The sequence below is a fragment of the Prionailurus viverrinus genome, chromosome D4 (genome assembly GCF_022837055.1).
Source record: "Prionailurus viverrinus isolate Anna chromosome D4, UM_Priviv_1.0, whole genome shotgun sequence".
NCBI classification, from domain to species: Eukaryota; Metazoa; Chordata; class Mammalia; order Carnivora; family Felidae; genus Prionailurus; species Prionailurus viverrinus.
Genome location: NC_062573.1, coordinates 43,542,371 through 43,553,622, shown reverse-complemented (window position 1 = coordinate 43,553,622; position 11,252 = coordinate 43,542,371).

The following is an 11,252-nucleotide window of genomic DNA, read 5'->3' as shown; positions in this document are numbered from 1 at the left end:
CATCTGGACTCCCTGCCCAGTGCTCTTTCCTGCCCTGTTTGGAAAGCAAGATTACCCGGACCACAAGTAATTGAGCCCGCCTTTTTGGGGATTAGAGGCAAGAATCTGGGCTACAGAGTGGAAGAAGGTGAGACGAACAGGTTACTGAGGGAAGCCCCTTTTTAGCCAGCCCTGTGACCACCACCAAAACTGTCCAGAGGTCCCCCAAGGAAAAACCTTTGGGGCTTTCACCTCACCGTTTGCTACTCCTCACCCTCCAGGTTCCTCCTGTTTTCTTAGAGAAAGGTTTCATGCCTTCCTGAGACTGGGGGATGGTCCTCATATCTAGAAAGCTCACTACCTCTGATTTTGACTAAAATCCTATACTCAGGCCTGTACACTTACGCTTGATAAGTCCAGAGAAGCCTCGGGAACTTACAAATTCCTTTTTCTCCCATCAAAACCAGGCATTTAAGACTACTGTCTTGCTAAGGATTTCAGGGTCCTATTTTGGAAGTCATAGGCTGAACTTTTAAAATCTTTACTTTTTATTTTGGAAATTTCAGACACGTGCAATTGTAAGAGAATAGTGTAATGAACCAACATGTGGCCACCACCCAGCTTAAACAGTTGGCAGGTCATGGCCAACCGTGTTTCATCTATCCCTCTTTTTCGTGTGCCATCATTTTACTTTATTTTTATTTTATTTTTCTAAGTACGCTCCACATCCAGTGTGGAGCCCAACATGGGGCTTGAACTCACCACCCTGAGATCAAGACCTGAGCTGAGATCAAGAGGCCAACGATTAACTGACTAACCCAGCCATCCTCCTGTGCCATCATTTTAAAGCAAATCCCAGACATATTATTTTACCTATGAATATTTACAGAAAGCAAGGAAGCTATCAACCACTACTAGGGTTGTGTCGAAAAGACTGAAGAATCAGTTAAAACAGACTCCCACTGGGCAAGGATGGGTCATTTTGAGCATCAAAGCTGGTAATAATTGCAATTGTTTTAAACGCATCAAATATGATTATAAGTTCCTAACGACTCTCAAGCAACTCGATTGGTCACTGTTGAGAGATAAAGGGGAATGAATTCATTATTTTGAAGCTGTTTTAGAAAAAAGAAAATAATCATGCATTTATTCCACCTTTTTTATTCAAAATAGACTTCAGGGTAACCAGTTAGGCTATACTTTTACCCTGCCTTTGTCTTTGTTTTTCTGGTCTAACATGTAACATTCTCTGATGCAGTGGGTGCCTCTGGCTACAATGGGGGAGGAGTGCAGGGGGCAGGGGTATCTTCTATGTAAGTTTCTGCATAAGAGAAAAAGATTGTGATATATTTTTAGAAATATTCCTATAATTGGGGCGCCTGGGTGGGTCAGTTGGTTAAGCCTCTGACTTTGGCTCAGCTCACAATCTCGTGGTTCATGAGTTGGAGCCCCACATCCGGCTCTGTGATGACCGCTCAGAGCCTGGAGCCTGCTTCAGATTCTGTATCTCCCTCTCTCTGCCCCTCCCCTGCTTGCTCTTTGTCTCTCTCTCTCTCTCATAAATAAAAACATATAAAAAATGTAAAGACATATTCCTCTGACCATAAAAAGCCAACTCTTTATTTTTAGAAACCTGCATAAGTACAAACCTGAGTTGGCATTCTATTTACCCTTTTATTAACTGCGATTTCTTTGAACATTAGAGTTTATAGGAATCCTTGGTAATTACTAGTTAAGAATGTTGAGCTTTTATAATTCTGGAGGGGAGCCTTTCAAAACTCAACAACAAATTTTGAAAGGCGTGGGATCATCCTTACACTAAAATGGGATTTTTAATATAAAAGTGCCAAAGGGAGAAAGGAACCAGGTTCTGGTTCAAGATGTCGACGACACAAGAGGATGGTGAACTCACCTCCTCCCAGGAAATCGCTGAATCTACAGCTACATGGGGAACAATTTCTTCTGAAAAACCAAAACCAAAGCAAACCAAACAACCCAGAAACACTGGCCGAGCGACTGTGTCAGCTAAGAGAGGCTGGGACACAGTCTCGCCACAACCCCACCCTCAGTGCATGGATCCACAGTCAGGAGGGAACACAAAAAGCTGGACGTCTCCTTCAGGAGCTAAAGGTTTGAACCCCCTATCGGGCACCCCACTTTAAACACCTGTACCTGGGAGATGAGCCCCCAAAATGCTTAGCTTTGAACACCCATGGGGGGTCGCACTGATGAGCCCCACAAAGCTGTAATGATCTGAGAAACAGCTATTTAAAGGGCTCACTTGTTTCGGACTTAGCCGCCCCAGGGCCCAGAGCAGAAGCCCTGGGTAAGGGGTGCCTGGACTTCATGTGGGGGAGCCCCACGTGCATGTCTGGAACTTCCCCCTGAGGGGCAGGCATCCTGTCTGACACGCATGTGGGGGCTGCCCCCCATGCTCTCCTGGGTCAGAGACTACCCGGTGCCATTTTAGCGCCCTCCCTCTGCCTTGGGTCAGGCCGTGGTGGCGCCATCTTTTTGGGGTTTATGTGTTTGGTTTTTTTTAACATTTTTTTTTTCAACGTTTATTTATTTTGGGGACAGAGAGAGACAGAGCATGAACGGGGGAGGGGCAGAGAGAGAGGGAGACACAGAATCGGAAACAGGCTCCAGGCTCTGAGCCATCAGCCCAGAGCCCAACGCGGGGCTCAAACTCACGGACCGCGAGATCGTGACCTGGCTGAAGTTGGACGCTCAACCGACTGCGCCACCCAGGCGCCCCTATGTGTTTGTTTTTAAATGTTTGTTTATTTTTAAGAGAGACAGAGAGAGAGAGAGAGAGAGAGAGAGAGAGTGTGCGCAAGCGGGGTAGGGGCGGAGAGAGGGGGGCAGAGGATCCAAAGCGGGCTCTGTGCTGACAAGTAGAGAGGCCTATGTGGGTATCGAACTCACTAACCCCGGAGATCCAGGACCTGAGCCAAAGTAGGTGGCTCAACCGAAGAAGCCCCCCAGGCGCCCCTGCGTGTTTGTTTTTAACCCCAGACTCTTTTCTTTCCTGGTGGGGTGTCATGTCTACAGACTCCCTGTGCCTGGCTCTAGCCTGTGGGCTCCATCTTTACACTTGCCCCCTGCTGCGTTCCACAGCCCCAGTGTCTCTTGGAGGAGAGCTTTTACGCACCTCTGGTGCCCCAGTTTTCACTTGTGGGGCCCTGTGCTTTGCAGCTGCTGCAGGGGACCCCCCCCCCCTTGATCACCTGCTGGGGTAGCTGGGGTGGCTGGAGGCAGCGGGGTGGGGGGCTTGTATTTCTGGGTCCCACAGGCCTGGGAAAATCAGAGAGTTCTTGCCCGGCGCCCCGCCCCTCCCCTCCCCTCCCCCCCAGGGCACGGGGCCGAAGGCAGCCTGAAACACACACTCAGTCTTTCTGTGAAAGAGGCCTATATATGCTTGTCTTGGAACTTCCGCCTGAGGGGCGGGCTTGAGGTTTTGCAGACATCCAGGGGTCTAGGTCAGTGCACACCGCCTCTGTGCTCTCCTCCCTTGCTACAGCTCTCAGGTATCTCCCATAGAGGCCCATACACTTGCCTGGAGCCCCGATTTTTGTGACGGCTGCCCAAGGGACACATCTAGATCACTTAGCACTGGTGGGCTTATGGTTACGGCCCCATAGGACTATTTGTATTTGTATACTTTAAAAGCCCGTACCTGAGAGTCTTGGCACACCCTCAAGTACTAGGAGCCATTACAAATAAAATAGGCTGCTTGGACAATCACAAAAGTTTGAGAGACAGTGAAGAGCTAGGACAGGGTTGAACAATAAGGTCCATCTCTTAGATGAGGCCACTCCTTCAAGACGGGGAAGACGTGGCTATTTTATCTAAGGCAAAGAAATCGATACAGAGAGTCAAGGGAAATGCAGAAACAGAGGAATAGGTTCTAAACAAAAGGACAAGATAAAACCCCAGAGAAAAACCTTAATGAAAACTGCCAAAGGGATACAAGTTAATAATTTACTAAGCCTCAATATCATTTTCACATAGAAACATAGGACGGCATGGTTTATGATAGGATTGGCAAGTTCCCCTTGCTTCCTTCTAAAATGACATCCCAGTTGGCACTGTACCTACAAATTCACCATTAGAAATTTATTTGTTCGGCTTTTTATTTTACATCTTCTTCATAATAAATTGAGAAGTTTTACACAGTAAATGGATCTAAAGTTATAATGATAGTAAGCAATTTTATATTGTTTTTGACTTGATATTCATGGTAAAGGAAAAACATTCTAGTAAATTTTCATCAGAGGAAAGTGGAAGAGAGAGATAACAGAGCCAGGAAGTTGTGGGCAACCAAGAGACAACATGGAATATTCAGTTTTTACTTTGTCAGTTTAACTACCTCTTTTTTCATTCTGTCCCACCACACTACTTTCTTCCTTTCTTTTATTACAATCTCTACCTTCTCTTTTATCAATATCTGCAGGTAATCAGGACATAGAGGAAGGATTCCATGTGCACAAAAGCAGTAGCTCTCATCCTTGACTCTCATTAAATATTACACTCAACTGGGGCGGGGAGGGGGGGATATTTTTAAAAGACTCCTGACAATGACCCTTCTCTTTCCCCCTTCCTTTGGGCTTCTTGAGGGCAAGAATCAGTATTTCAGACATTTCCCAGCATGTAACACAGGGCTTGGCATTTGTTTAACACATACATGTGGCAGGAATTAATGAGTTGGTGGCAAATGAAATTACTTAAAGGAGAATGAATCAGGTTATGCTGCAGTAACAAAGAGCTCAAAACTCACAGTGGCTATAAACAAAGGTTTTTGTTTCTTACTTACGCTACCTGTTCTTTGTGAATTTTGCAATGTCATGCTCACTCCTGGCTCCAAGCTGGTCACTCTCTGCAACACTGCCAGTTGCCATCGGAGAAAAAAAGATGCATGGCAAATCTTGTACTTGATTTTAAAGCTTCAGCTTGGAAGGAGCTAACGTATGTTACATAGCTGCTATGAACTACAAGTTTTCATTTATCTCTTCAATCTCCTGACTTTTATCACTATTATTATCCCCATTTTACAGATGAAGAAACCGAGGCTCAGTAAGGTTAAAGCAGCTTGCCCAATATTAAGTGGCTCTCATTTGCCCCATATTGGTTCGAATGCCCAAGTTCTTTCTACTAATCCTCATGTTCTGTGACTGAGATTTTTAGTCTCTGCCTAAGAGTTAGTTGCATTTTTTGTGTTGTGATCATATCCTTAGGTAATTCCTCTGGGTTTTTTCTACTTACTGCCAGCTGGTCTATAATCTAGCATAACTTTCTACTTCCTAAAACCTGTTTTGCTTATTTAAAAATCACAGGTGTAAATACCAAAATAAAATCCGCATGTTCTCTGAAAAATGTTCTTTGGCTCTCCACCTCTGGGTTGACTTTGTTTTCCTTTGCATTTGTCTCATTTTTTTGGACATCGGCTCTCCCCTTCCGGTTCAACCATAAAAGCATAAACCATAAAAGCAGGAAAAAGTAACTGTGGGGTTGAGAGATGTGAGTACAGCCTTCTTTGCTTTTGACAGTGGTTTCTGCAATAGCACTTAAAGCAACACACCCAAATTCTTGCTCTTTCTTCTTTTTTTATCTATTTAGGAAATGAGAAATGCTGAATGCCTATGATTCTTACATCAGGGACAGGAATTTTTCCGGGCTTAAATGCTCAAGAAGCACAAGAATTGAGTGTCTCTTTGCAACACCACCTCAGCTCCGGCCACCAAGGTAGGCACAGTGCTGGGGCAGGGCTTAAGAGGAGGGAGGGAACATGGACTACCGATTCCAACAAGGGACCTGGAGTGTCCTGACAGAAAGCCCTGTCTTCCCAATTCTAGCAGGGACTTCCTGAGTGACCTCCAGGGTGCCCCTCCCTGTCTTAGAGCCACATCAGCAATGTGATAAGGATAAATAATACTGGCAAAAGGAGAGCTGCTGGGGAAGAGGCACAGTCAGGACAGTCCATTCAGGGGGCAAGCAAGGAGCACGTTTTTCTGACAGCTCAGAAAAATTGTATTCCTGCTGTCTTCCTTCTTAAGCTACATTCTCTCTTTACTTGTCTCTGGCTCAGAATTTCAATATAAAATAGAGTTTAAAATATTGGGAAAGAAGAGATGTGTGCCTTGAGCCTCATCCGTATTTAGGACAAGCCAGCAGGAATGTGCTACTGTAACGCGGAAATAAAATAGTTGTTTTATTCAACACGTGAAAGTAAAGGAATGCATCACAAATCGTTTCCCCAGTTCAAGGGTCTCAAGCTGTTCCGTTCAGCAACACCCCTCCCCCTCCAAATAGTGTATACGTGGTGGTGAGTTTGGGGGTGCTGATACCATGGGAACAGGCTTCCCTGGCCCAACAATGGGACTCAGTTAATAAGTCTGTCTGGGGTTCCTGTTCACCATCTGCCCAAATTAGCCTTTATGGGCAATAATAGTGATAGTTTCTCATCCGCCCGCCACTCCCTTCTGCTTCTTTCTCAATTTGTTCAAAATCAAGATGGAAGACAGGCGACATACTGAGCCCATTCTCTTTCAAAGTAGTACACTCGTTTTGTTATCATTTGATTTTTCCGATTTGGATGCTAGCTATCAAATTCCTATTATGAAAGGAAAAGATTTCTTCCTCTTACAGTGTTCTCCCCCCTCACGCCCTGAAGCCCTCATCTCAATATAACTCTCTCTCCATCCCTTCAATATAGTTGTGTCACCATTTTGAATAAATTAAGTCACACCTCTAGTCAATAATTCATCCTTTGCATTATGCAAGTATAATCATCAGTTGAACTGTATAGTATACAGATTCACCCCAAACTCTCTGGCGGAGCTGTACATTTTCCCTCAGTATTTTCGAACATCTTGGTTGATCTGCCAGTTTCGTGTTTCCCTCTCAGGAGACATCACTCCTGGATCTCCTGCCCAACCTTCCTTGCCTGATCCTCTAATTAAGAAATGCTTTTTCTTCTCCATTTTCTCTCTCTTAAGAGGTTTTCAGCATTATCGTTTAACCCTTCTAGTAATAAAAACAAAAAGAAAGAAAGAAAGAAAGAAAGAATCCACTTACTATATTTTTTTAATTTTAATTTTTAAAGATTTTCTTTTTAAGTAATCTCTACACCAAACATGGGGCTCAAATTCACAACCCCAAGATCAAGGGTTGCATGCTCCACTGACTGGGCCAGCCAGGCGCCCCTGTAGTTTTAATTTTTAAAAGTTCTATCTTGTTCTTTAACTATTTCTTTCATATATAGTTCTCTGCTTTTAGTCCTAGTCTAGCAGCTTCTCTTCCCTTGCTTAATGTAAGCTTCATGAGGCTATGGACTTTGCCTGCTTTGTTCGTTACTTTATGTTCAACACCTAGAACAATGAGTGCCTAGTAGGGGTTCAATAAAATCTTTGAATGAAAGAGAATATTTCTGTTAGCTTATTGTACATTTTCTTCTTCTTGAAAGTTCGTTTTCCTACAAGTTGCTTTTTGCTGTTTATTCTGGCCTAGTTTTCTAAAATGTCTGGTGTCCTTTGGTGTCTGTTAATAATTAAGAGTCGGTAAAGCATGCGACTCTTGATCTAAGGGTTGTCTGTTCGAGCCCCATGTTGGGTGTGGAGATTACTTAAAAATAAAATATTAAAAAAAATAATTAAGAGTGAGGTACTAAAATGCAATTCAAAGCTCCCATTTGGATGGGACCTGTCAAGAAGAAGGCTTTGCTACGGATGATCAAGTCAGGACTCAACCATTCCATTGTGGGAAACACATGTGTCAATATCTCTACATAACTTCTCTTTGGCTGATCAATTTTCGCGTGGGGGAGTTCTCCAAGCTCCTGTCAGAGGTATTGATTCCTGGCTGCCAGCATTATGGGAGCTGAGCAAGAAAAGAGGTTGGTGGAGCTTCATCATTCAGTTTATAGACTTGAAGGTAGCTCACGTTTGACCATGGCTTTGCCCTATGTCCCAGATAATTCTGATTGAGCTTCTACAGAGAGTCAACCTCCAATCTTCTGCCAAGTAGAGAGGGGCCATCTCCTAGCTACACAGGATGGGGAAGGACGTTTGGAGATGTAATTGCTTCTTTAAGACTTTCAGTGAGGCTTTCTGTCGTCGGCCCCAGCTTGTATCCTTGCTCAATTAGTTTTCTATTGCTGTTATTAAAAAAAAAGAAACAATACAACCTTAGTGTCTTAACACATTTATTATCTTTATAGTTCTCTAGGTCAGAGGTCCAGTATAGTCTCAGCTAAAAATGAAGGTGTCAGCAAGGCAATCTTTCTGGAGGCTCAAGGGGAGAATCTGTTTCCTGCTCATTCAGGTATTGAGAGGATTCTGTTCCATGTAGTTGTGGGACTGAGGTCTTCATTTACTCACTAGCTTTCAGCTGGAGACAGTGTTCAGTCTTCCTTTGTGGTTCATAATGAAGGCTAATAGATCACAGATGTTTTGTGTTTAGCCATTTGGTGTTTATTTCTATTCAATCCACTTTGGTCAGCACTGCAAATCTGCTTGATAGTCCCTCCCTCTCTCCTTTATCACACTCCAGTTTATTTATGTGGCATATTAGTTTCCCCAGGCCGCCAAAACAAATTACCACAAACTTGGTAGCTTAAAAAACAACAGAAACTTACCCTCTTAAAGTTCTGGATGCTAGAAGTCTGAAATCAATGCCAAATCAACCTTGACATTCTTTGGTTTAGAGCTGCAACGCTCCATTCTTTGCCTCTTTCTTCATGTGAACTTTGTTCCTGTGTGTCTTTCTATATCCTCTCCCCTCCTTATAAAAATACCAGTCATTGGTTTCAGGACCCACTGTAATCTGTGATGATTTCCTCTCGAAATCTTTAGCTAATATCATTTGCAAGGACCCTATTTCCAAAAACGGTCACATTCTGAAGTTTCAGGTAGATGTGAATTTGCTGATGGGGTGGGATGTGTAGGTAGTCCAAGTCCGAGAAAACAATAAGCTTTGCCCACATTCTGACTACTCCAGCCTTGCTGGTCTATGACATGAAACTATGGCACTAATTTATATCATCCCCTTGTTTAGCCCACTTTAATTATTCTTTCAAGCAAGAGATTAGATTTCTCATGCCTTGTCACTTGTTTTGAGGGAGTATCATTGAGCTGTAGAACATTGTCTATTAGTCTTTTGGAATTCTCACTTAATTTGTCCAAATATCACTATTTGACAGAAATTCTTTATCATTGATAGTTTGGGATAGGGCCATATCCTGTGTTCATTGTAGATGGGATTCCCTTCACTACATAGTTTTGTTTTGTTTTGTTGATTTGGCAGCGTTCAGTGAGGCAAATGTAGACGTACATTCATGCTACTACCTTTACTGAAAGACCACTTTTTTTAAAGGGCTACATAATACCTTATGGGTGGATCACAACCTATTTAACAATTCCCCAATTACCCTGTTGTTGTTTTCCAATTATAGATAGCACTGCAATGGACATTGTTATATACATAACTCAGTGTGGAAAGACCCTGTTGTTTATCTTGAAGCATCCTTCTTACTATTGGGAACTCTGGGAAGTCACACATGCCTTTCTCTAATGAGTGGAATGACAAGGATGAGTCTTTTCTGCTGATGCTCTTCCCGGGTTATCTCTACTTTTCCGAATAACCAGTGGCGATTCCACCTTGTAATTAATCCACAGGGAGGACGAATGAATCTCCAGTCTTATCTTGGCTAAGTCCTTAGCAAAAGTATTAGGGAAGAGTCACTGTCTTCCCTCAAATACTTCCTGTCTTGTCAGTTTTCCATATGAGGCACATATCAGAGTTTAATGCAGAATGTCCTTTAGTAAGAGTAGTTTTCTGGGGCACCTGGGTGGCTCAGTCGGTTAAGCGTCCAACTTTGGCTCAGGTCATAATTTTGCGTTTCATGAGTTCAAGCCCCGCATTGGGCTCTGTGCTGACAGCTCAGAGCCTGGAGCCTGCTTCGGATTCTGTGTCTCCCCCTCTCTCTGCCCCTCCCCTGCTTTTTCTCTCTCTCTGTCTCTCAAAAAATGAATAAATGTTAAAAAAAAATTTTTTTTAAAAAGAGTAATTTTCTTGTCCCTTACACAGAACAGTCCATGCAGATTTAGGATCGATGGTTAAAGGCCAGACTGGTTATTAAAATACTGAAATATTTCTATACCACTTGGTAAATTTTATTATAGCAATAGCGATAGGCATTTATTTAAACTATAATATATTTTAGTTATAAACTATTTACTATAAACTATTATATACACTCACTAGTTCTAGTGAAATACTGTAGAATATCTCAACAACCCTTGATAAATGGCCACCCATCGTAACAACATCTGAGAAATAATGATAGCTCTATAACCAGTTGGCCAAAGTCCAGGAAACAGTGCAGATAGATTGTGTGTTTTTTTAAAACTGTCTGTGATTTGGGGGAATGACCAGTTTATTTCATCCTGGAATTATAGTTGCTCTTGCATCTAAATAGTGTTTTTTATTTGTCTTTTATAGTTACCATGTTGTAATTCTTGTGAAAGTGTATACGTTAATGTTTTGAAATGTAAGGATTTACCACAAAATGTTGAATAGAAATACCTAGAATGAAGGGACAACAAAGTTTGGATTTGTTTCTCAATATTTCTTTTAAATATAATGAATAGGAATAATTTGGATCTGTGGGAGTATAAAGAAGAAATGACATCAAAGTCATATTATTAAAAGGAAAAAATGTTAAACATTTTATTAGACTAGGAAACATGTTCTGTTAAATCTTATGACTTAAACAAAAGAAATTTGTGGTCCTCATTAAGGAAAAACATTTTTAAGTATCAAGAGTGGGAGCGCCTGGGTGGCTCAGTCAGTTAAGTGTTTGACTTCGGCTCAAGTCATGATCTCATGGTTTCTGAGTTCAAGCCCCACATTGGGCTCTCTGCTGTCAGCACAGGACTTGCTTTGGATCCTCTGTCCTATCTGTCTGTCCCTTCCCTGTTCATGCTATCTCTTTCTCTCTGAAAAATAAACATTAAAAAAATTTTTTAAGTAAATATCAAGAGTGAGTGAAATAGTGAAAATTCAGAAGTTCAATAAAAATTCAATAAAATTTTCAAAAGTTTGAAAAGTCAAATTCTTGACAAAGTAAATGAAGTCACTTGAAAATCCTAAAAAATAATAGACATTTTTAGGCATGAATATCTAATAGAACTGTGAAAAAAAGAATAACATCAATATAGATACGTAATTATAATCTGTATTTGTAGTCCTGGCTTGCTAAAAACATGTGTACT